At 39.3% G+C, this 21,920-nt stretch overlaps 1 protein-coding gene across 16 annotated transcripts in view; it reads left to right on the plus strand.

Annotated features, from left to right (window-relative positions):
* FANCC (Fanconi anemia, complementation group C) overlaps window positions 1–21,920 on the plus strand; it is a 338,161-nt gene that overhangs the window by 3,112 nt on the left and 313,129 nt on the right. For 10 of the 16 annotated variants that reach the window (XM_010836026.1, XM_010836023.1, XM_010836040.1 and 7 more), the window contains exon 2: window positions 9,535–9,602. The exons of the other annotated variants lie outside the window; for them this stretch is intronic. The gene's annotated coding sequence lies outside the window, so the exon portion shown is untranslated. The remainder of the gene's footprint in view (window positions 1–9,534; window positions 9,603–21,920) is intronic. 16 annotated transcript variants of the gene reach the window in all.

Raw genomic sequence — 21,920 nt, forward strand, 5'->3', positions numbered from 1 at the left:
CTTTATCTTTTTGGGCTCCAAAATCACTGCAGATGGTGACTGCAGCCATGAAATTAAAAGACGCTTACTGGTGCGGTCACGTGACCAGTTAGCTGGACACGGGGTGGGGCCGGCGCTGTACTTAGCGCGGGGGCGGCTGCGGGTTAAAAAAAAAAAGAAAAAAAAGACGCTTACTCCTTAGAAGGAAAGTTATGACCAACCCAGATAGCATATTCAAAAGCAGAGACATTACTTTGCCAACAAAGGTCCGTCTAGTCAAGGCTGTGGTTTTTTCTGTGGTCATGTATGGATGTGAGAGTTGGACTGTGAAGAAGGCTGAGCGCTGAAGCATTGATGCTTTTGAACTGTGGTGTTGGAGAAGATTCTTGAGAGTCCCTTGGACTGCAAGGAGATCCAACCAGTCCATTCTAAAGGAGATCAGCCCTGGGATTTCTTTGGAAGGAATGATGCTAAAGCTGAAACTCTAGTACTTTGGCCACCACATGCGAAGAGCTGACTCATTGGAAAAGACCCTGATGCTGGGAGGGATTGGGGGCAGGAGGAGAAGGGGACGACAGAGGATGAGATGGCTGGATGGCATCACCAACTCGATGCATATGAGTTTGAGTGAACTCTGGGAGTTGGTAATGGACAGGGAGGCCTGGTGTGCTGCGATTCATGTGGTCACAAAGAATCGGACACGACTGAGCGACTGAACTGAATATTACATTGTTTTTATATAATTCACATCTTAATCCAGTCATCTCTTGATTGGGTATTTGGGTTGTTTTTATATCTCAGCTATTATAAATAGTGCTGCTGTAAACATTGGGCTGGATGTACCTTTTCAAATTAGTGTTTTTGTTTTTTCCAGAAACATACACAGAGTGAATCATATGGTAGTTTTATTCTTAGTTTTTTAAGGAGCCTTCATACTGATTTTCATAGTGGTTGGCCCCAGTTTATATTTCTACTAACAGTGAAGGAGGGTTCCCTTTTCTTCACATCCCTGACAACATTTGTTATATGTAGACTTTTTGATAATGGCCTTTCTGATAGGTATAACCTCTCTTGAGGTTTTGATTTGCATTTTTTATAATTAGTGAAGTTGAGCATCTTTTCATGTGCCTGTTAGTCATCTGTATGTCTTCTTTGGAAAGATGTTTATTCAGGTCTTCTGCCCATATTTCGATTGGGTTGTTTAGTTTTTGATGTTAAGTAGTATGAGCTCTGTACATTTACTTCTTGTCATTTGCGTAATTTGCAAATATTTTCTCGCATTCTGTAAGTTGTGGTTTTGTTTTCTTGATGGTTTCCTTTGCTGTGCAACAATGTTAAAATTTAATTGGGCGCCATTTTGGAGAACAGAATGGCAAACCACTCCAGTATTCTTGCCTTGAGAACCCCATGAACAGTATGAAAAGGAATAAGATATGACCCTGAAAGATGAATCCCTCCAGGTTGATTGAGTTCAGTTGGTCAGTTGTGTCCAACTCTTTGCAACTTCATGGATTGCAACATGCCAGGCTTCCCTACCCATGACCAACTCCTGGAGCTTGCTCAAACTCATGTCCATCAAGTCAGTGATGCTATCCAACCATCTCATCCTGTGTCATCCCCTTTTCCTCCTTCCTTCAATCTTTCCCAGCACCAGGATGTTTTCCAGTGAGCCAGTTCTTCACATCAGATGGCCAAAGTATTGGATTTTCAGCATCAGCGTCAGTTCTCCCAATGAATATTCAGGACTGATTTCCTTCAGGATTGACTGCTTCGATCTCCTTGCAGTCCAAGGGACTCTCAAGAGTCTTTTTCAACACCACAGTTCAGAAGCATCAATTCTTCTGCGCTCAGCTTTCCTAATGGTCCAACTCATATCCATACATGACTACTGGAACAACTGTAGCTTTGACTGTACGGACCTTTGTTGGTAAAGTAATGTCTCTGCTTTTTAATATGTGACCTGGTTTTGTCATAGCTTTTCTTCCAAGGAAAAGCGTCTTTTAATTTCATGGCTACAGACACCATCTGCAGTGATTTTGGAGCCTAAGAAAATAAAGGCTGTCACTGTTCCATTGTTTTCTCACATATTTGCCATGAAATGATGAGACTGGATGCCATGATCTTTGTTTTTTGAATATTGAGTTTTCAGCCAGCTTTTTCTCTCTCCTCATTCGCTTTCATCAGGAGGCTCTTTAGTTCCTTTTGACTTTCTGCCATAAGGGTGGTATCATCTACATATCTGAGGTTGTTGATATTTCTCCCAGCATCTTGATTCCAGCTTGTACTTCATCCAGTCCAGCACTTTGCATGATGTGCTGTGCATATAAGTTAAGTAAGCAAGGTGACAATATACAGCCTTGACATACTCCTTTCCCAATTTGGAACCAATCCATTGTTACATGTCCAGTTATAACTGTAGCTTCTTGACCTGCATACAGACTTCCCAAGAGGCAGGTAAGGTGGTCTGGTATTCCCATCTCTTTAAGAATTTTCTACAGTTTGTTGTGATCCACACAGTCAAAGGCTTTAGCATACTCAGTGAAGCGGAAGTAGATGCTTTTCTGGAATTCTCTTGCTTTTTCAATGATCCAGTTTATGTTGGCTATTTAATCTCTGGTTCCTCTGCCTTTTCTAAGTCCAGCTTGAACATCTGGAAGTTCTCAGTTCATGTACTGTTGAAGCCTGGCTTGGAGAATTTTGAGCATTACTTTGCTAGTGTGTGAGATGAATGCAATTGTGCAGTAGTTTAAACATTCTTTGGCATTGCCTTTCTTTGAGACTGGAATGGTAACTGACCTTTTCCAGTCCTGTGGCCACTGCTGAGTTTTCCAAATTTGTTGGAAATTGAGTGCAGCATTTTAACAGCATCATCTTTTAGAATTTGAAATAGCTCAACTGCAATTCCATCACCTCCACTAGCTTTGTTCATAGTGATGCTTCCTAAGGCTCACTTGACTTTGCACTCCAGGATGTCTGGCTCTAGGTGAGTGATCACACCATCATGATTATCTGGGTCATGAAGATCTTTTCTGTATAGTTCTTCTGTGTATTCTTGCCACCTCTTCTTAATATCTTCTTCTTCTGTTGGTCTATACTTTTTCAGTCCTTTAATGACACTCTAGGTTTATAGGTGTCCAATATGCTACTGGGGAGGAGTGGAGAGACAGCTCCAGAAAGAGAGCTGGATCAGAGTGGAAATGACACTCAGTTGTGGATGTGTCTGGTGGTAAAGGTAGTACTCTTGCCTGGAAAATCCCATGGATGGATGAGCCTGATAGGCTGCAGTCCATGAGGTCGCTTAGAGTCGGACACGACTGAGTGATTTCACTTTGACTTTTCACTTTAATGCATTCGAGAAGGAAGTGGCAACCCCCTCCAGTATTCTTGCCTGGAGAATCCCAGGGACAGGGGAGCCTGGTGGGCTGCGGTCTGTGGGGTCGCACAGAGTTGGACATGACTGAAGGGACTTAGCAGCAGCAGAGAACAATATTGCATAGGAACCTGGAATGTTAGGTCCATGAATCAGGGTAAATTGGATGTGGTCAAGCAGGAGATGGCAAGAGTGAAAATTGACATTTTAGAAATCTGTGAACTAAAATGGATGGGAACGGGCAAATTTAATTCAGATGGTCATTATATCTACTACTGTGGAAAATAGTCCCTTAGAAGAAATAGAGTAGCCCTCATAGTCAACAGAAGAGTCCGAAATGCAATACTTGGGTGCAGTCTTAAAAATGACAGAGCAATCTCAATTTGTTTCCAGAGCAAGCCATTCAGCATCACAGTAATCCAGGTCTATAGCTCAGCTACTAATGCTGAAGAAGCTGAAGTTGAATGGCTCTATGAAGACTTAAAGACCTTCTAGAACTTACACCAGAAAAAAAAAAAAAGGATGTTCTTTTCATCATAGAAGGTTGGAGTGCAAAAGTAGGAAGTCAAGAGATACCTGGAGTAACAGGCAGAATTGGCCTTGGAGTACAACATGAAGCAGGGGAAAGGGTAACAGAGTTTTGTCAAGAGAACACACTGATAGCAAAAACCCTTTTCCAGCAACACAAGAGATGACTCTACACATGGACATCACCAGGTGGTCAATATCGAAATCAGATTGATTATATTCTTTGCCTCCAAAGATAGAGAAGCTCTATACAGTCAGCAAAAAGTCGTGGAGCTGACTGGCTCAGATCGTGAGCTATTTATTCCAAAATTCAGGCTGAGATTAAGGAAGGTAGGGAAAACCATTAGGTCATTCAGGCATGACCTAAATCAAATCCCTTATGATTATACAGTGGAGGTAATAAATAGATTCAAGAGGTTAGTTCTGGTAGATGAGTGCCTGAAGAACTGTATTCATAACGTTGTGCAAGAGGCCGTGATGAAGACCATTGCAAAGAAAAGGAATGCAGGAAGGCAAAGTGGTTGTCTGAGGAGGCTTTACAAATAGCTGAGAAAATAAGAGAAGAAAAAAAGCAAAGGAGAAAGGGAAAGATATACCAAACTGAATCTAGAGTTCCAGAAAAGTGCAGCAAGAAATAAGAAAGCCTTCTTAATTGAACAATGCAAAGAATTAGAGGAAAACAGTAGAATAGGAAAGACTAGAGATCTCTTCAAGAAAATTGAAGATATCAAGGGAACATTTCATGCAAAGATGGGCATGAGAAGAGACGAAATGGCAAGGAGCTCACAGAAGCAAAAGAGATTAAGAAGAAGTCACAAGAATATACAGAAGAGATATACAAAAAAGGTCTTAATGACCTGGATAACCATGATGGTGTGTGGTTACTAACCTAGAGCCAGACATCCTGGAGTGTGATATCAAGTGGGCCTTAGGAAGCATTACTACCAATAAAGCTAGTGGAGGTGATGGAGGCCCATTTGTTTGTTTTTGCTTTTATTTATTTTTCCATAGAAGACTGACCGAAGAAAATACTGCTATATTTGTGTAAAACTGTTCTACCTCTGTTCTGTTTGGGGAGTTTTATGGTTTCAGGTTGTAAACATTTAGGTCTTTAAACCATTTTGAGTTTATTTTTGTATGTGATGTGAGGAAATAACCTAATCTCATTGTTTTACATATGGTTGTACAGTTTTCCTAACACCAGTTATTCAAGAGACTATCATTTCTCTATTGTATATTCTTGCCTCCTTTGTCATAGAGTAATTGACCATTGGTGCATAGATTTGTTTGGGGCTCTGTATTCTGTTTCATTGATCTGTGTGTCTTTTTCTGACAATACCATGCTGTTTTGATTACTGTGGCTTTGCATTATAGTCTGAAGTCAGGGAGGGTTGTACCTCCAGTTTTACTGTTTTTTTTCTCAGGATGCTTTGGCAGTTCAGGGTTTTTTTTTTGTGGTTCCATATAATTTTAGGATTATTTGTTTTCATTCTGTGAAAAATGTTAGGGGTATTTTGATAGGGATTACATTAAATCTGTAGATTGCTTTGGATAGTATGGACACTTTAATAATTTTAATTCATGTAGTCCAAGCACATGAGTTAGCTTTCCATTTCTATTTTATTCCCCCTTTTCTTTTGAATCATTTCAGTTTCCTTCATCATTGCTTTATAATTTTCAGAGTATAAGTCTTTTACTTCCTTTGTAAGTTTATTCCTATGTTTATTTTTTGGGGTACAATTTTAAATACGTTTATTGTTTTACTTTTTCTGATGTTTCATTATTAGTGTAACAGATTATTAATACAATAGATTTCTACATATTAATCTTGTATCCTGTAGTCTTGCTGATTTCATTTATACTTATAGTTTTGGGTGGAAGCTCTAAGGTTCTCTATAGAGTATCATGTCATCTGCAAATAGTGACAGTTTTACTTCTTTCCTTCCAGTTTGGATACCTTTTATTTATTTTTCTTGTCTTATTGCTGTGTCTAGGACACAGCAATGGAAATGACAAGAGTGGGCATCTTTGTCTGGATTTTTAATTTAGCTGAAAGGGTTTCAGCTGAAACAGTTGAAAGTTTTAATTTCATTTAATAGTTGGGTCTTAATTGTGTTGGTTGTGGATTTGTCATAAATGTCTCTTGTTATGTTGAGATATATTCCCACCATATCCAATTTTTATCATGAATGAATGTTGAAATTTGTCAAATGATTTTTCTGCATCTGTTGAGATAATTGGACTTCCCCACTGGCACTGTGGTACTGTAAATAAGCATCAACAGTGGCTACTGCTGTCTTAGCAGGCCCACACCCTACAGACCCTCTTGTCGCCTCGGTGTCCCTAGATTGAATCTTTCCCCAGGTCCTGGCTACTCTAGAGCCAGGGCCAAGCTGTGACAGGGACAGAGAAGGGGCAGGGATTTTTCTCAGAGTGGAGTGGGGAATGTGGCAAGGGAGCAGCCTCTAAGACAGACCTCCCTCCTCCCTGTCTAGTGGTGAGGCAATACCTATGCACCTCTTTCTAGTGGAGCCTTGACTTCTTCAGTCTATCTGTCCTAGTAGCAGCCAAGGGGGCTTGTCTCATCCACATAGGTCCCCAGGACTGGGACACCCATTCTGTGGCTTGACCCACTCACTTTCACAGGATAAGTGTCTGCTTGTGTGATCTCCCTTTTCCTTTTAGTCCCCTCCCAGGGGCATAGGTCCAACTCATTACTCTTCTTTCTGTCCTGCCCGATTATGTGTGTATCTTTATTATAGCTTTGATTTTATAGTTCTTCTGCCAGTTTCCAGGTAGTTTTCCTTGAGAATTGTTCCACATATAGATGTGTTTTTGCTCTATTTATGGGGGAAGGTGACCTGCATGTCCTCTTATTCTGCCATCTTGATCCCCCCCACCCCAAAATGGATTTATTCAATTTTATTTTAGGCTGGGGTATGTACATTTTCTGTTTTTGTTCATAGATCTTGAAAGACTGATCTTTAAGTATGAAAGAAACATCTATAAAAGAAGTGCATTGACTTTGCAGTGTTTTAGTAGAGAAGGAAAAACTTTAAAAGTTCATCAGAAAATAAAGTAGATAAAAAGGCAAATCTTGAGCATTGAAAATTTTCTACTAAATATCACACTTATTTTTTGGACTTTCTTTTTTAAGAACATGAAAAATACAGATCTCTATTTTTACATATCTTTATTTTACTTTGTTTGTAGCTGTAACAGGAAAAACGTTTACCTTAAAAAGATAGCCCAAACCCATGTAATAATGGTAGCAAGCCTATCACTACCCCATGAAACACATTAAAAAAAAGAGACATTTTTGGACTGATTTTTGAAGAGACTTTGCAGAGTTCCCTGGTCCATTCATTCTCTTAGGCTCTTCAATAAACTGTGCTGAGTGTGTAGAAAACATTTCCCTGTTAAGATAGGAACATCTATAATCTTCCTCTTACGTATCTCTAATAACAGGAAAGCAAAGTTCATATAAAAAAATCACCTTTTGGAACTGTATCCTCTTTTCTAAATAATTAAGTGATTTTTAGTAAATTTAGAAGATTTTTGAGATTGTGCAGTGATCACAGCAATTCAGTTTTAGAAATTTTACATCACCTTAATAAGTTTGCCTCTGCAGGTTTTGTACTCAGACCTGGTGCTGGCTTTTAGCCTCAGGAAACCATTGATTTGCTTTCTATCACTATCAATTAGCCTTTTATGGAGATGGATTTATGAAATAAGTGCCATCTTGTGTCTGGCTTCATTTAGCATAATGGTTTTGAGATTCATCCATGCTGTAGCATGTATCCGTAGTTTGTTCCTGTTTATTGATAAATAACCATTGTATGATTATACTACATTTTCTTTATCCATTCATCAGTTGATGGACATCAGTTGTTTTTACTTTCTGGCTATTATGAATAATGCTGCTATGAGCATTCATGTACAAGTCTTTGTGTGGACATATGTTCTCATTTTTCTTGTATAAATACCCATAAGGAGATTACTGGGTTGTGTAGTAGGTTCACATTTTAATTTTTTAAGAAACAGCTAAACTGTTTTCCAATATGGCCATACAGTATCATGTTCCCAGAAGCATTGTGTGAGAGTTTCAATTTTTCCATATCTTGACTTGTTACTGTGTCTTTTTTCATAGCCATCTTAGTATGAAGTAGTATCTCATATTAGTTTTAATTTGCGTTTCTCTATTGGCTAATGATGTTGAACAAATTTTCAAATACTTATATACTGTTCCTATGTTGTCTTTGAAATGTCTACTGAAATCTTTAGTCCATTTTTGGATTGGTTTGCCTTCTTATTGGGCTGTACACATTCTTTGTGTATTCTGGGTACAAGCCCAATGTATGTTTTATAAATTATTTCAGTAAATAATTTATTACCCAGTCTGTTGCTTGTCTTTTCATTTTCTCTGTGGTATCTTTTGAAATACAAGTTTTTATTTGGAGGAAGTCCAGTTTATCAGTTTTTTAAAAAAATAATGCTTTAGGTTCATGTTCAATTTCTACTAACTTTTGTGTATGGTATGCAGTATGGGTCCAAATTCATCTTTTTTGTGTGTATGGATATCCAGTTGTTTTAGCATTATTTGTTGAGGAAAAATAAAAAGATCCTTTTCCCATTTAATCGCCTTTGCACCTTTGTCAAAAATCAAGTGACCATAAATTATTTCTAGACTCTCATTTCTGTTTGAGTCATTGTTATGCCTCTTCTCATACCAGCACCACACTGTCTTGATTATATGGTATCTTTGTAGTTAGTTTTGAAATTGGGTAGTATAAGTCTTCTGATATTTTTTTCTTTTTCAAAATTGTTTTGGCTATGCTGGTTTCCTTAGATTTCCATATAAATTTTTGTATCATTTTGTCATTTTTTCCGAAAAAGCCTACTGTGATGGATTTTGATAGAAACTGCATATAATCTGTAGATTTGTTTGGGGGAGAATTGCTGTTGCCATCTTAACATGAACATGGACTGTCTTTCTGTTTTGTACGACATTTCATTTCTTTTAGCAATGTTTTGTAATTTTCAGTGCACAAGTCTTGCCCTTCTTTTGTTAACTTTATTTTGAAGTGTTTAACTTTTTTGTGCTATTGTGAGTAGAGTTTTTCAGATTTTGTTTTTGAATTGTTCATTGCCAATACGTAAAAATATAATTGATTTTTGTTTATTTATCTTGTGTCCTGCAACCTTACTTTACTATTATATTAAGCAGGGTTTTTTTGTGTGTGAATTCCTTAGAATTTTCTACATACAGTATCATGTCATTTGCAAATATAGACAGTTTTTACTTATTGTATCTCAGTTCAGTTCAGTCGCTCAGTCGTGTCCGACTCTGCGACCCCATGGACTGCAGCATGCCAGGGTTCTTGGCCATCACCAACTCCCAGAGCTTGTCAAACTCATGTCCATCGAGTCAGTGACGCCATCCAGCCAACTCATCCTCTGTCATTCCCTTCTCCTCCTGCCTTCAGTCTTTCCCAGCATCAGGGTCTTTTCCAGTGAATCAGTTCTTCGCATCAGGTGGCCCAAGTATTGGAGCTTCAGCATCAGTTCTTTCAATTAATATTCAGGACTGATTTCTTTTAGGATTGACTAGATATATCTTTGTATCTAGATGCCTTAATTTTTTTTTTTTTGCCTAGAACCTCTAATACATTGTGAACAGAAGTAAGGAGCATGGATCTTATTGACTTGTTCCTGATCTTAGGAGGTAAGCATTTAATCTTGTGTGCCCAATGCACAGTGAGGCCAAACAAAATTGAAAGGTCAGTGTTTGGAGCAGAGAAAGGTTTATTGCCACACTGTGCAAGGGGACAGGTGGCTTATTTCTCCCCGCAACCCCCCAAGTCCCAAACTCCCTGAAGGGTTACAGCAAAGCATTTTTAAGGGCAAAGTGAGAAAAGGGTGCCCTTGTGAAATGTTGTTGCTGAACCATGAAAGATGCTGGGATTCTTGGCCTCTGGAGAAGAATTCAATCTGGGGCCAGAGACAAGGCTTGATCACTCAGAGCTTTTGTGTAGTAAAGTTTTATTAAAGTATAAAAGAGATAGAGAAAGCTTCTGACATAGACATCAGAAGGGGGCAGAAAGAGTGCCCCCTTGCTAGTATTAGCAATGGAGTTATATACTTTTAATTAGTTATTTCAGTGAATCAAAAGAATGTCTGGTGGTTGTAAAGACCTTACTAGACCTACTCCCATAATTTACATTTTAAGATTACAGGATTAGCCAGAAGGTTTTTTTTTTTTCAGAGACTGTCCTCAAGCAGGATACATTATTGTTATATAATCCTAAGGAATGTAGAGGGAAAAACAGTTTGTCCTTTCCTCCTCCTTGAGAATTCCAGACCCCTCTCTTCTTGGGGACCGCTGGACTTATCAACCTGCCTAGGAATTGACTCTCACTTGGTTGGTTGGTTGTTGCAGACTGTTGGTGCAGGAATTCTTTGTTCTTGCAGCTGTCCATATAGGTCAGGTCATGATGTTGTAAACCTCCAACAAATGTTATTCCTTCTTCTGCAACTTTTTATCTGTATATGAATGGACTTTTAAAGATCTGCCTTGAAAATAGGTTATCCTATATATTTCAGACTATATGCAATCATTGTTAACTAAAGCAAAAGAAACAGGTGTAATGTGGAGTCAGATTTGTTCTTCCCTGTTACTCTTTTACCATTAGGAATGATGGTAGCACTGTGATCTTTTCAGAAATGCCCTTTCAGAAAGTTGGGAAACTTTCCTTCTGTTCCTAGATTGTTGAGAGTTCCTATCATGAACAAATGTTGGATTTTGTTAGATGCTTTTCTGCATCTATTGAGATAACCATGTGGTTAGTTACTTTATTCTATTAATATGACTCATTGCATTAATTGATTTTTTAATGCTATACTGGCTTTGCATTCCTAGGATAAATCCCACTTGGTCATGGTATATAATCCTTTTTATGTGTTACTGGATTTGGTTTAGTTAAGTTTTGTTTAGGATTTTGTGTCTGTGTTTTTGAGGAATATTGGCAGGTGATTTTCTTGTGCTGTCTTTGACTGATCTTATGGCAATTCTGGCATTTTAATATGAATTGGGAAGTGTTCTCTCCTCTTACATTTTCTGAAAGAGTTTGTAAAGGATTAGTATTATTTCTTCTTTAAATATATGGTGGAATTCATCCATGAAGTTATCTGTTCATGAATTTTTATTGGAAAAATTTAAATGACAACTTCAATGTCTTTACATGTTACAGGTCAATTTTGATTTTCTCTTTCTTCTTGAGTAAGTTTTGGTAAGTTGCTTCTCTCTAGGATTTCCCCCCCGCCTATTATCTAAGTTGTGTCATTTGTTGGCATAAAAGTGATCCTATAGAGTCAGCAGTGATGCCTCCTGTTTCATTTCTGATTGGGGTAGTTAGTATCTTTTTCTCTTCTTGCTCAGTGTAGCTAAAAGTTTATTGGTTTTGATATTTTCAAGAACCAACTTTTTGTTTCATTGATTTTGCCAGTTGTTTTTCTGTTTTCATTGATTTCCGCTGTAATCTTTATTATAGCTTTCCTTCTGCTTGCTTTACGTTTAGTTTGTTGTTCTTTTTCTAGTTTTTTAAGGTAGAAGCTTAAGTTATTGATTTGAGACCTTTATTCTTTTCTAATACAACTGTTCAGTTACAAATTTCTCTTTAAGCACTGCTTAGGCTGCATCCCCCAAATTTTGATATGTTTATGTTTTTGTCATCAGTTCAAGATATTTTCAGTTTACTATGTGATCCCTTTTTTGAGCCATTGATTATTTAGAAGTGTGGATTTAATTTCCAAATATTTTAGGGTTTCATGTATGTTTATTGTTGATTTTAAGTCCATTGTGGTCAGAACATGTGCTTTTAAAATTTATTAAGGCCTCTTGTTTGATTGTATAACAACTAACTGTATTTCTGCCCAACAAGATAAAGCTATTCTTACAAGTGAAGACATTTTTTTCTTTCTCCAAATGAGCAAATGCACAATTCCAAGAGTCATTGTATTAATTACTTACTATGTCACATTTCAAAATCAGCCATGGCTTAGTCACTCAGTTGTGTTTGACTCTGTGACCCCAGGACTATAGCTCACCAGGCTCCACTGTCCATGGGGATTCTCCAGGCAAGAATAATGGAGTGGGTTGCCATGTCCTCCTCCAGGGGATCTTCCCAACCCAGGGATCAAACCCAGGTCTTCCGCATCGCAGGCAGATTCTTTACCATCTGAGCCACCAGGGAAGCCCAAGAATACTGAAGTAGGTAGCCTATTCCTTCTCCAGGGGACAGGCTTCCTGACCCAGGAATCCAACCGGGTCTCCTGCATTGCAGGCGGATTCTTCACAAGCTGAGCTAACTGTTTGACTCAACAATTCCTTTGCTACATGTATATACACCAGGATGTGTAAACCTGTGCTCCAGGAGTGTCATTCAAAACAGCAAAATCGCCGGCTGGTCGAGGCCACTGTGGCACTCCTCCTTCGCCAGTGTGCGCCGGCAGTCTGGGCACACCCACAGCGGCAGGTGTAGCATGCTGTTGCCCTTGGGCACCATTGACAGGGCCAGTTTGCTTACGGTCTTCACTCCACTCTCTAAGAACGAAGAGTCCTTCCGCACTCTTCTGCACAGGAGACAGTAACCCCCAGTGGGGTAGGGTGGTGGTCTATGATTCATGCCAAAATTAAAAGGAGTCTCTAAACGCTTTCTAAAATCAGCCATAGTCCCACTGAATGTTCTGTTGTGTAAAGACAAAATTGTAAAGCCATCTTCTAACAACTTGTCCATAAAATAAAAATGATAAGGAAAGAGAAGGAAATTTGTTAACATATGTATGTGTGTGTGTGTATATATATATAAAATAATGTATATTAATACATATATATACACATACACATATAATGAGCAAATAGAAAATACGTAAAACTTTTACAATCCTTGTTCCTCTAGTTGACCATAAGGCCATAATTGATATCCATGACTTCTTTGTACAACTTATTCCGTATTTCCTGGGCCCTCAGCCAGAGCCTTAGATGGTTAGAATTTTTTCCCGGTAAATGAGCAGACCTTTATCCTTGAAGGATCTGAGCTTCAGAGCCTTCTCTTGCTCTGATTCTACTCAAAGCAGGCAGCTTTACCCATGACTCTATAGATGGGTCAAAATAGTGCATGCAAACGTGTTGCCTTCAAAATTCAAAGAACTTACTGCACAACTGTGCCTCTTTTCATGATAGGTGGTACATTAGAGCAGCTTATATTTCACCTTGCAGAGTATATATCTTGCATGCTGTGGGTATGATTTGGCCTATTACCTGTTTTTGTGTGACTTGTAAGCTAAGAATTTTTAAAAATATTTTTAAATGTTTGGGAAAAAAAAAAAAAGAATAAAGGACAGAATCCGTAAAGCCTAAAATATTTATTATGTGGACCTTTATAGAAGAAGTTTGCTAACTGCTGCTTCAAACTATTAAACCCCATTTACTTCACTGAGGTGGGGGACCCATGAGTTTCTCGGGGTTTATTGGCATGTGTGTTAATAAGGCATCTAAAGGACTTTGTCATTTCTTGTTCATCAGATCCAGTCAGCATGGTTGTGTTCAAGTAGTAGACCAGTGTGATATTTTATGTACTGTCCGGTCAAGTGCCTCTCACTCCTGCAGCCCACATGACTTCCTCAGTGTCCAGCTTCTGTAGCTTGAGTGATTCCTCAGAGCTCAGCTCCCCGACTGCCTGGCTCCTGGGACCTGCAGTCCCTCTAGCAGGCTCCTGGGCATGTGCTGCTCCTCTGGTGCCCAGTCCTGGGGTGCAATGGGGCCAGTAGCACTTAGTCACCTGCAGCTTGCCCCAACATTCCCCTTGGGTGATTTTTTTTTTTTTTTAATAGAGTGCCTCTGGTGAGACACTTGCTTGCAACCAGGTTTTCCTGGCACCATGTACGGTAGGTATCTGGCAAGTTACAAAAGGTGGATTTCCATCAAGTTCTACTGGCACAGCACCCATAGAGACTTCACTGTCATTTGGTTAGCCGTGGCTGTGTCCTCTCCAATAAGATTTAGATCTTATCGGGTGCCTGGTGGGTAGAGTCAAAGGGGGTGTTGTTCTTGGGTGCTGAATTCCAGCACCAGAAAGTAGTGGGTGCTGTTTATATCTGCTATTCCTATATTCTTTAGATTTCTTTTTACTTTTGACTAGCCAGTCTCCTGGTTAACTCAGTTATAGTGAATAATTCTTTATATTTGATTTCCCTTATTCAAACTGCTATGTGGTTTTTTTCCTTCTGATTGGACCCAGGTTGATCTATTCTCTTTGCTTCTAACTTCATAAGAGAAAGTAAATGGTGAGAGTAATTAGCTTATTCATTTTCTTGAACTGTGAAAGTAAAACTTGAGGATTATTATCACTTCCAAATCACAAAAGGTAGGTTTTGATGAGATTATGTCATGCTTTTGCATAGTGATGAATTGGGCTTTATAGTTCTTTGCTTCTTTCAGACCTTTGAAAAATAGAGTATAGGTATCAAGGGAAGTGGGGTTAGGGAGTAAGAGGGAAGGGGAAGAGGAAAGGAATTGGTGTTGTGGTCAGTGTTATGGCATCCAGTGGGTAGGACCCCGGATGGCATGATTTTACATCTGTCTGGCTATACTTCTTATTATCCTTTATCCCATGGTTTTCATTTTTCAGATTTTTAGGACTGTAGTTTTTTCATTTTCCTTTAGAAGCCCAATGCTAATTTTGTAATACAGAATATATGTTATATGTAACATTTTTAATGTTTACTCTGTTTTTATATAATCTGAGATCTGGAGTCAGATATTCTGCTAACTACCCATAAGACAGTTAGAGACTGCTGTATTTTACATACACACACAATTATTCAGGGAAGGCATTATTTAAACATTTGAGTTTGGCTCGGTGATCCCTTACCTAGTCAGCTTTGAAGGTGCAGAATTGCTAAACTGATTGACTTCTTTCATGGGAATTTGGAGGGGCTCTTTAGCTTAATTACTTCCAACACCCTCTTGGAGCTGGTTCCTTTGTTGTTTTATTCAGAGTAATCACATTATACATCCTCCTTGTACTTAACCCTGATCCCATTTCTCTGATTCTGTTTGTACATTTATGTGCTGTTCCCATAGATCTCCTTACCAAGCCCTGATTGCTTGATGATCATTTCTGGTCCTTATGCACTGTTGTTCATACTATTGTCTTATGTGTGTATGCTGTATTTCCACAACTCTTCGCCTGCTGCTTCATGATTGTTGACCTTGTTGGGTGCCTACCCAGCATCTTTTCTTGCTTTTTTCCTTCCTAACAGTGCCTGGATTTTCTTTCAGAAGTCACTGTTACATGGACTCCGGGGAATACCAGTCTCACTACTAGCTTCTCTGGTAGACTCTGGTTGTCTTAAACAGTCTGCCTTAAATTAGTAAAATTTGCATGATCACAGTCATTGGTTAGGGATGGGCATAAGTTTAAGCAAATACACTCCAAAAAACATCTGAGGTCTTTTACTTGGGCTGCTAGAGCAGAAGTGTATACTCTCTTTTTGGGTGGTATGTTGTATAATGGGACTCCCATAATGACTGAACTATTTTGCTGTCATTAGGGGATTACGATGGAGGTGGATTAATCATGAGGTCTGCCCTATCTCTAGATTTGCCAGTTTCTTTTTTATTTTCTTTCTTTTATAAAATTATTTATCTTTTGATTTAGTAATACATATCAGTTCAGTCACTCAGTCATGTCCGACTCTTTGCGACCCCACAAATCGCAGCACGCCAGGCCTCCCTGTCCATCACCAACTCCCGGAGTTCACTCAGACTCACGTCCATCGAGTCAGTGATGCCATCCAGCCATCTCATCCTCTGTCGTCCCCTTCTCCTCCTGCCCCCAATCCCTCCCAGCATCAGAGTCTTTTCCAATGAGTCAACACTTCACATGAGGTGGCCAAAGTACTGGAGTTTCAGCTTTAGCATCAGTCCTTCCAAAGAAATCCCAGGGCTGATCTCCTTCAGAATGGACTGGTTGGATCTCCTTGCAGTCCAAGGGACTCTCAAGAGTCTTCTCCAACACCATAGTTCAAAAGCATCAATTCTTCGGCGCTCAGCTTTCTTCACAGTCCAACTCTCACATCCATACATGACCACAGGAAAAACCATAGCCTTGACTAGACGAACCTTTGTTGGCAAAGTAATGTCTCTGCTTTTGAATATGCTATCTAGGTTGGTCATAACTTTCCTTCCAAGGAGTAAGCGTCTTTTAATTTCATGGCTGCAATCACCATCTGCAGTAATTTTGGAGCCTAAAAAAATAAAGTCTGACACTGTTTCCACTGTTTCCCCATCTATTTCCCATGAAGCGATGGGACCAGATGCCATGATCTTTGTTTTCTGAATGTTGAGCTTTAAGCCAACTTTTTCACTCTCCACTTTCACTTTCATCAAGAGGCTTTTTAGTTCCTCTTCACTTTCTGCCATAAGGGTGGTATCATCTGCATATCTGAGGTTATTGATATTTCTCCTGGAAATCTTGATTCCAGCTTGTGCTTCTTCTAGCCCAGCGTTTCTCATGATGTACTCTGCATATAAGTTAAATAAGCAGGGTGACAATATACATATAAGTGGTATAAAATTCCCCATAGTGCAAAAACCTAACCTTGAACAATTACCTAGTTACCTTCCACAGAGCTTATCACTGTAACCCTAAAGCATATATTTTCTCCCTAAGGTGTATCAAAGCCTTCCTGTGTTTAGTAATACTAGTTAGCACTTGAGCCCTATGCTTAGGGGACATTTTAAACAGCCCCCTGTGGAACTGCTGGATCATATGGTAGTTCTACTTGTAATTTTTTGAGGAATCTCCATAGTGTTTGTTATAATAGTTGTACCAATTTACATTCCCACTAACAGTACACAAGAGTTTTCTTTTCTCTACATTCTCATCTACACTTGTTATTTCTTTTTTTTTAATAACAGGCATTCTAACATGTGTGATGATACATCATTATGGTTGTGATTTGCTATGATTTGGCTGTAATTGGGATGTGATTCGCCCTGATGACTAGTTATATCGAGCAATTCATGGACTTTTAGCCATCTGTATGTCTTTGGAAAAATATGCAGATCCTCTGCCTATTTTTTAGTTGGCTTGTTTGGGTTTTTTTGATGTTGAATTTGAGTTTGTATATTTTTTATATTAACTCCTTATTGGATATAGGATTTGCAGATGTCTTCTTCCAAATAGTAGGTTGCCTTTTTGTTTTGATGATAGGGAAGCGTCAGGGTGGGAAAAATTTTAGTTTGATATAGCCCTATTGCTTATTTTTGCTTTTGGTTCCCTTGTTTTAGGAGTCCACTCCAAAAAAAAAAAAAAAATCACTAAGACCAGTGTCAGTGAAGTTATTGCCTACATTTTTCTCTAAGAACTTTATGGTTTCAGGTGTTAAACTTTTTCCCTTTCCAGTTTATTGAGATATAATTGACATCTTGTGCTCTGTAAGTTTAAAGTGTATAGCATAATGATTTGACTTATATGCATCATGAAATTATTATCACAGTAAGTTTAGTGAACATCCATCATCTCATATGGATACAAAATATTAAAAAATAGAAAATGATTTCTTCCTTGTGATGAAAAATCATAGGACTTACTCTCATAATACCTTTCTTGCATACCATAGAACAGTGTTAATTATATTATCATGTTGTACGTTACATTCCTAAGACTCATTTACCTTTTTTTCTAACTTTTTTTAAAGTATAGTTGATGTACAATGTTCTATAAGTTTCTGGTGTACAACATGGTGATTTGCAAATTTTAAAAGTTATACTGTGTTTATAATTATAAACTATTGCATATATTCCCTGTACCTATTTATCCTATAACTGGAAGTTGTACCTTTTGGTTACTTTCATCCAGTTCCCTTTCCCCCCCACCTCCTGCCTCTGGTAACCAGAAACCTGACCTCTTTTTCTGTGAGTTTCTTTATTTTTGAAGAATAACTGATTTACAACACCCTGTTAGTTCCTGTTACACAAAATACAGATTTGGTATTTCTGTATTTTTCAAAATGATCACCATAAGTCTAGTTATTATGTTATCATACAAAGATATTACACAGTTACTGACTCTGTTCCCCACACTGTACATCACCATCCATCTAATCTATCTGTGATTATTTTAAATTGCTGATCTCTTAAGCTCTAACACATTTTAACAATCCTTCATTTTTACTGTTTTTGACATATTTTACATATTTTTGTGTTTTGTATCTCTTAATTACTTATTGTGCATATAGGTGTTTTTTGGTTTTTGTCTTTAATCTTCCTTTTATCTTTATACATGACTGATTTACTACCTTTACTGTGTGTTTGACCTTATCAATGAGACTTTACTTTTTGTAATTTTCATGTTTCTAGTTGTGGCCTTTTTAGTGTAGAGAAGTCCCTTTAATATTTGTTGTAAAGCTGGTGTGGTGGTGCTGAACTCAGCTGCTTGCCTGTAAAACTTTTGATCTCTCCTTTAAATCTGAATAAAAGCCTTGTCAGGTAGAGGAGTATTCTTGGTTGTAGGTTTTCACTTTCATCACTTTAAATATATTGTGCCACTCCCTTCTGGCATGTAGGGTTTCTGTTGAAGTTAGCTGATAGCCTTATTGGAATTCACTTGTTCTTAACTTGTTGCTTTTTCCTTTCTGATTTTATTAGTCTCTCTTTATCTTTAATTTTTGTCATTTTAATTATTATGTGTTGTTGGGTTGACCCTGTTTGGTACTCGGTACCTCCTGAACTTGGCTGGATATCTGTTTCCTTTCCTAGGTTAGGGAAGTTTTCAGCTATTGTGTCTTGAAATATGTTCTCTCTCCTTTCTTGCTCTCTTCTCCTGGGATACCTATAATGTGAATGTTAGTATGTTTGATGTTTTCCCAGAGGTCTCTTTATTCTTTTTTCTATTCTGCTTCAGTGATTTTCACTACTCTCTTTCAGCCTGCTGATCCATTTCTTTGTATCTTCTAATTTATTTTTGATTCCTTCTAATGTATTTTTCATGTATTCTTCATCTCTGCCTAGTTCTTCTTTATATTTTCCAACTCTTTGTTAAAAACTTCTGATTTCTCAATCTGTTCATTCAATTTTCTCCTGAGTTGTTTGAACATCTTTATAATCATTACCTTGAACTTTCTATTGAGTAGATTGCCTTAACTTTTGTTGAGTAGAATACCTTAACTTAATTTTTCTTCTGGGGTCTCATTTTATTCCTTTGTTTTGAACATATTCCTTTGTTGCCTCATTTTGCCTAATTTGCTGTTTTTATTTCTGTATATCTGGTTAGTTAAGTCACTCAGTCATGTCCAACTCTTTGCGACCCCGTGAACTGTAGCCTACCTGGCTCCTCCATCCATGGGATTCTCCAGGCAAGAATACTGGAGTGGGTTGCCATTTCCTTCTCCAGGGGATCTTCCCAACCCAGGGATCGAACCCAGGTCTCCTGCATTGCGGGCAGACGCTTTAACCTCTGAGCCACCAGGAAAGAAGCCTCATATATCTGGTAGGTTGGTTATATTTACAAACTTTGGAGAAGGACCTTTTGTTGGAAATGTTCTGTGTGTCCCAGCAGTGCATTCCCTTCTTGTCACCAGAAATGTGTACTCTAGGGATGCCCTCTGTATAGGCTGTGTGGGTCCTTCTGTTGTGGCTTGCTGAGTAGCCAGGAGTAGCTGGCCCTGGTCCAGTTGATTGCCAGGTCTGACCTTGTGTGCAGGCTGCCAGCCACTGGTGGATGGTATTGGGTCCTAGTATAGCTGGCTGCATGGCCAGAAGAATCCCAGTCCTGATGTTGGTGTACTGGTAGCTGGGGCTGGGTTGTAAAGTATATGACTGTAGAGCCCCTGGGATCCAAGAGCTAGTGTCAGCCTGCTTAGGTGGGGCAGTGGTCCCAGGGATCTCAGGATTGCTGTCTCTCCATTGGTCCTGGCTGGTCCCAGCACTAGTGGGACCCTTGGGGATGCAGCCCCATTCTGAGGTCTCTGGCTACAGAGCCCTGGGGGTCCCAGGGCTAGTGCCAGTGCATTGGTGTGCTGGGCTGGATCCTGTGCCCTCTGGTGATCAGGGCCAATCCCAGGGTTCTGTGGGCTTAGATGGTCTTAAGGCAGCAGGTCTGCTGGTGGGGGTTGTGTCTCAGCCCTGCTAGTTGTTTGGCCAGAGGTATCTCAGTACTGCTGCCTACAGGTTGGTGGACATGCCTGAGTCTCAGCACTTATAAGCTAGAGGAGTGATTCCAAAATGGTGCTTATCAGCACCAGTGTCCACCAGGTAGAATGAGCTTCCAAAAATGGCTACCACCAGTGTCTGTGCTTCCAGAGTGAGTTCCAATTGCCTCCTGCCTCTCTGGGAAGCTTTTCAAGATCAGCAGCTGAGTCTGACCCAGGCTTCTTTCAAATGATTGCTTTTTCTCTAGGTCCTAGGATGTGTGAGATTTTGTATGTGCTCTTTAGGAGTGGAGTCTCTATTTTACACAGCCTTCTGGCTCTCCTGAAAGTAATCCACTCTGACTTTTAAAGCCAAGTGTTGTGGAGGCTCATCTCAGTGCAGGACCCCTGAGCTGGGGAGCCTGATGAGTTGTCTTTGAGTCCTTGCTCCTTGGAGAGAACCTCTGTGCAACTGTAATTATTCTCACATTTGTGAGTTGACTACCTGGTATGGGTCTTGACTATCCTGCATCTCCACTTCTCCTTCCCTTTGTGGTTCCATCTTTGGTTTTAGAAGGTCTTTTTTGCTAATATTTTCTAAATCTCACTTGAACATCTGGAAGTTCATGGTTCACATACTATTGAAGCCTGGCTTGGAGAATTTTGAGCATTCCTTTGCTAGTGTGTGAGATGAGTGCATTTGTGTGGTAGTTTGGGCATTGTTTGGCATTGCCTTTCTTTGGGACTGGAATGAAAACTTACCTTTTCCAGGCCTGTGGCCACTGCTGAGCTTTCCAAATTGCTGGCATACTGAGTGCAGCACTTTCACAGCATCATCTTTTAGGGTTTGAAATAGCTCAACTGGAATTCTATCACCTCCACTAGCTTTGTTCGTAGTGACCCTTCCTAAGGCCCACTTCATATTCCAGGATGTCTGGGTCTAGGTGAGTGATCACACCATCGTGCTTGTCTGGGTGGTTAAGATCTTTTTTGAATAGTTCTGTGTCTTTTTGACACTTCTTCTTTTTGTATTCTGTTAGGTCCATATCATTTCTGTCCTTTACTGTGCCCAGCTTTGCATGAAATGTTCCTTTGGTATCTCTAATTTTCTGAAGAGATCTCTAGTCTTTCCCATTCTACTGTTTTCCTCTATTTCTTTGCATTGATCACTCAGGAAGGCTTTCTTATCTCTCCTTGCTGTTCTTTGGAACTTTGCATTCAAATGGGTATATCTTTCCTTTTCTCCATACATATGTCAAAACATATCAAATTGTACTCTTTAAATATGAATACATCCTTGAAACCATCACCACAATTAAGATAATGAACATGGATATCATACCCTCAACTTTCCTAGTGCTCCTTTGTCAACTTTTCTTCTACCTGTTTTACTCCACTCTCTCCTCCCATTCCCATATCAGATCAGATCAGTTGCTCAGTTGTGTCCGACTCTTTGCAACCCCATGAATCGCAGCACGCCAGGCCTCCCTGTCCATCACCAACTCCTGGAGTTCTACTCAGTCAGACTCACGTCCCTCGAGGCAGTGATGCCATCCAGCCATCTCATTCTCTGTCATCCTCTTCTCCTCTTGCCACCAATCCCTCCCAGCATCAGGGTCTTTTCCAATGAGTCAACTCTTCACATGAGGTGGCCAAAGTACTGGAGTTTCAGCTTTAGCATCGTTCCTTCCAAAGAAATCCCAGGACTGATCTCCTTCAGAATGGACTGGTTGGATCTCCTTGCAGTCCAAGGGACTCTCAAGAGTCTTCTCCAACACCACAGTTCAAAAGCATCAATGCTTCAGCGCTCAGCCTTCTTCATAGTCCAACTCTCACATCCATACATGAC

This window comes from Bison bison, unplaced genomic scaffold, assembly GCF_000754665.1.
Source record: "Bison bison bison isolate TAMUID 2011002044 unplaced genomic scaffold, Bison_UMD1.0 scf7180017864057, whole genome shotgun sequence".
Taxonomy (NCBI): domain Eukaryota; kingdom Metazoa; phylum Chordata; class Mammalia; order Artiodactyla; family Bovidae; genus Bison; species Bison bison.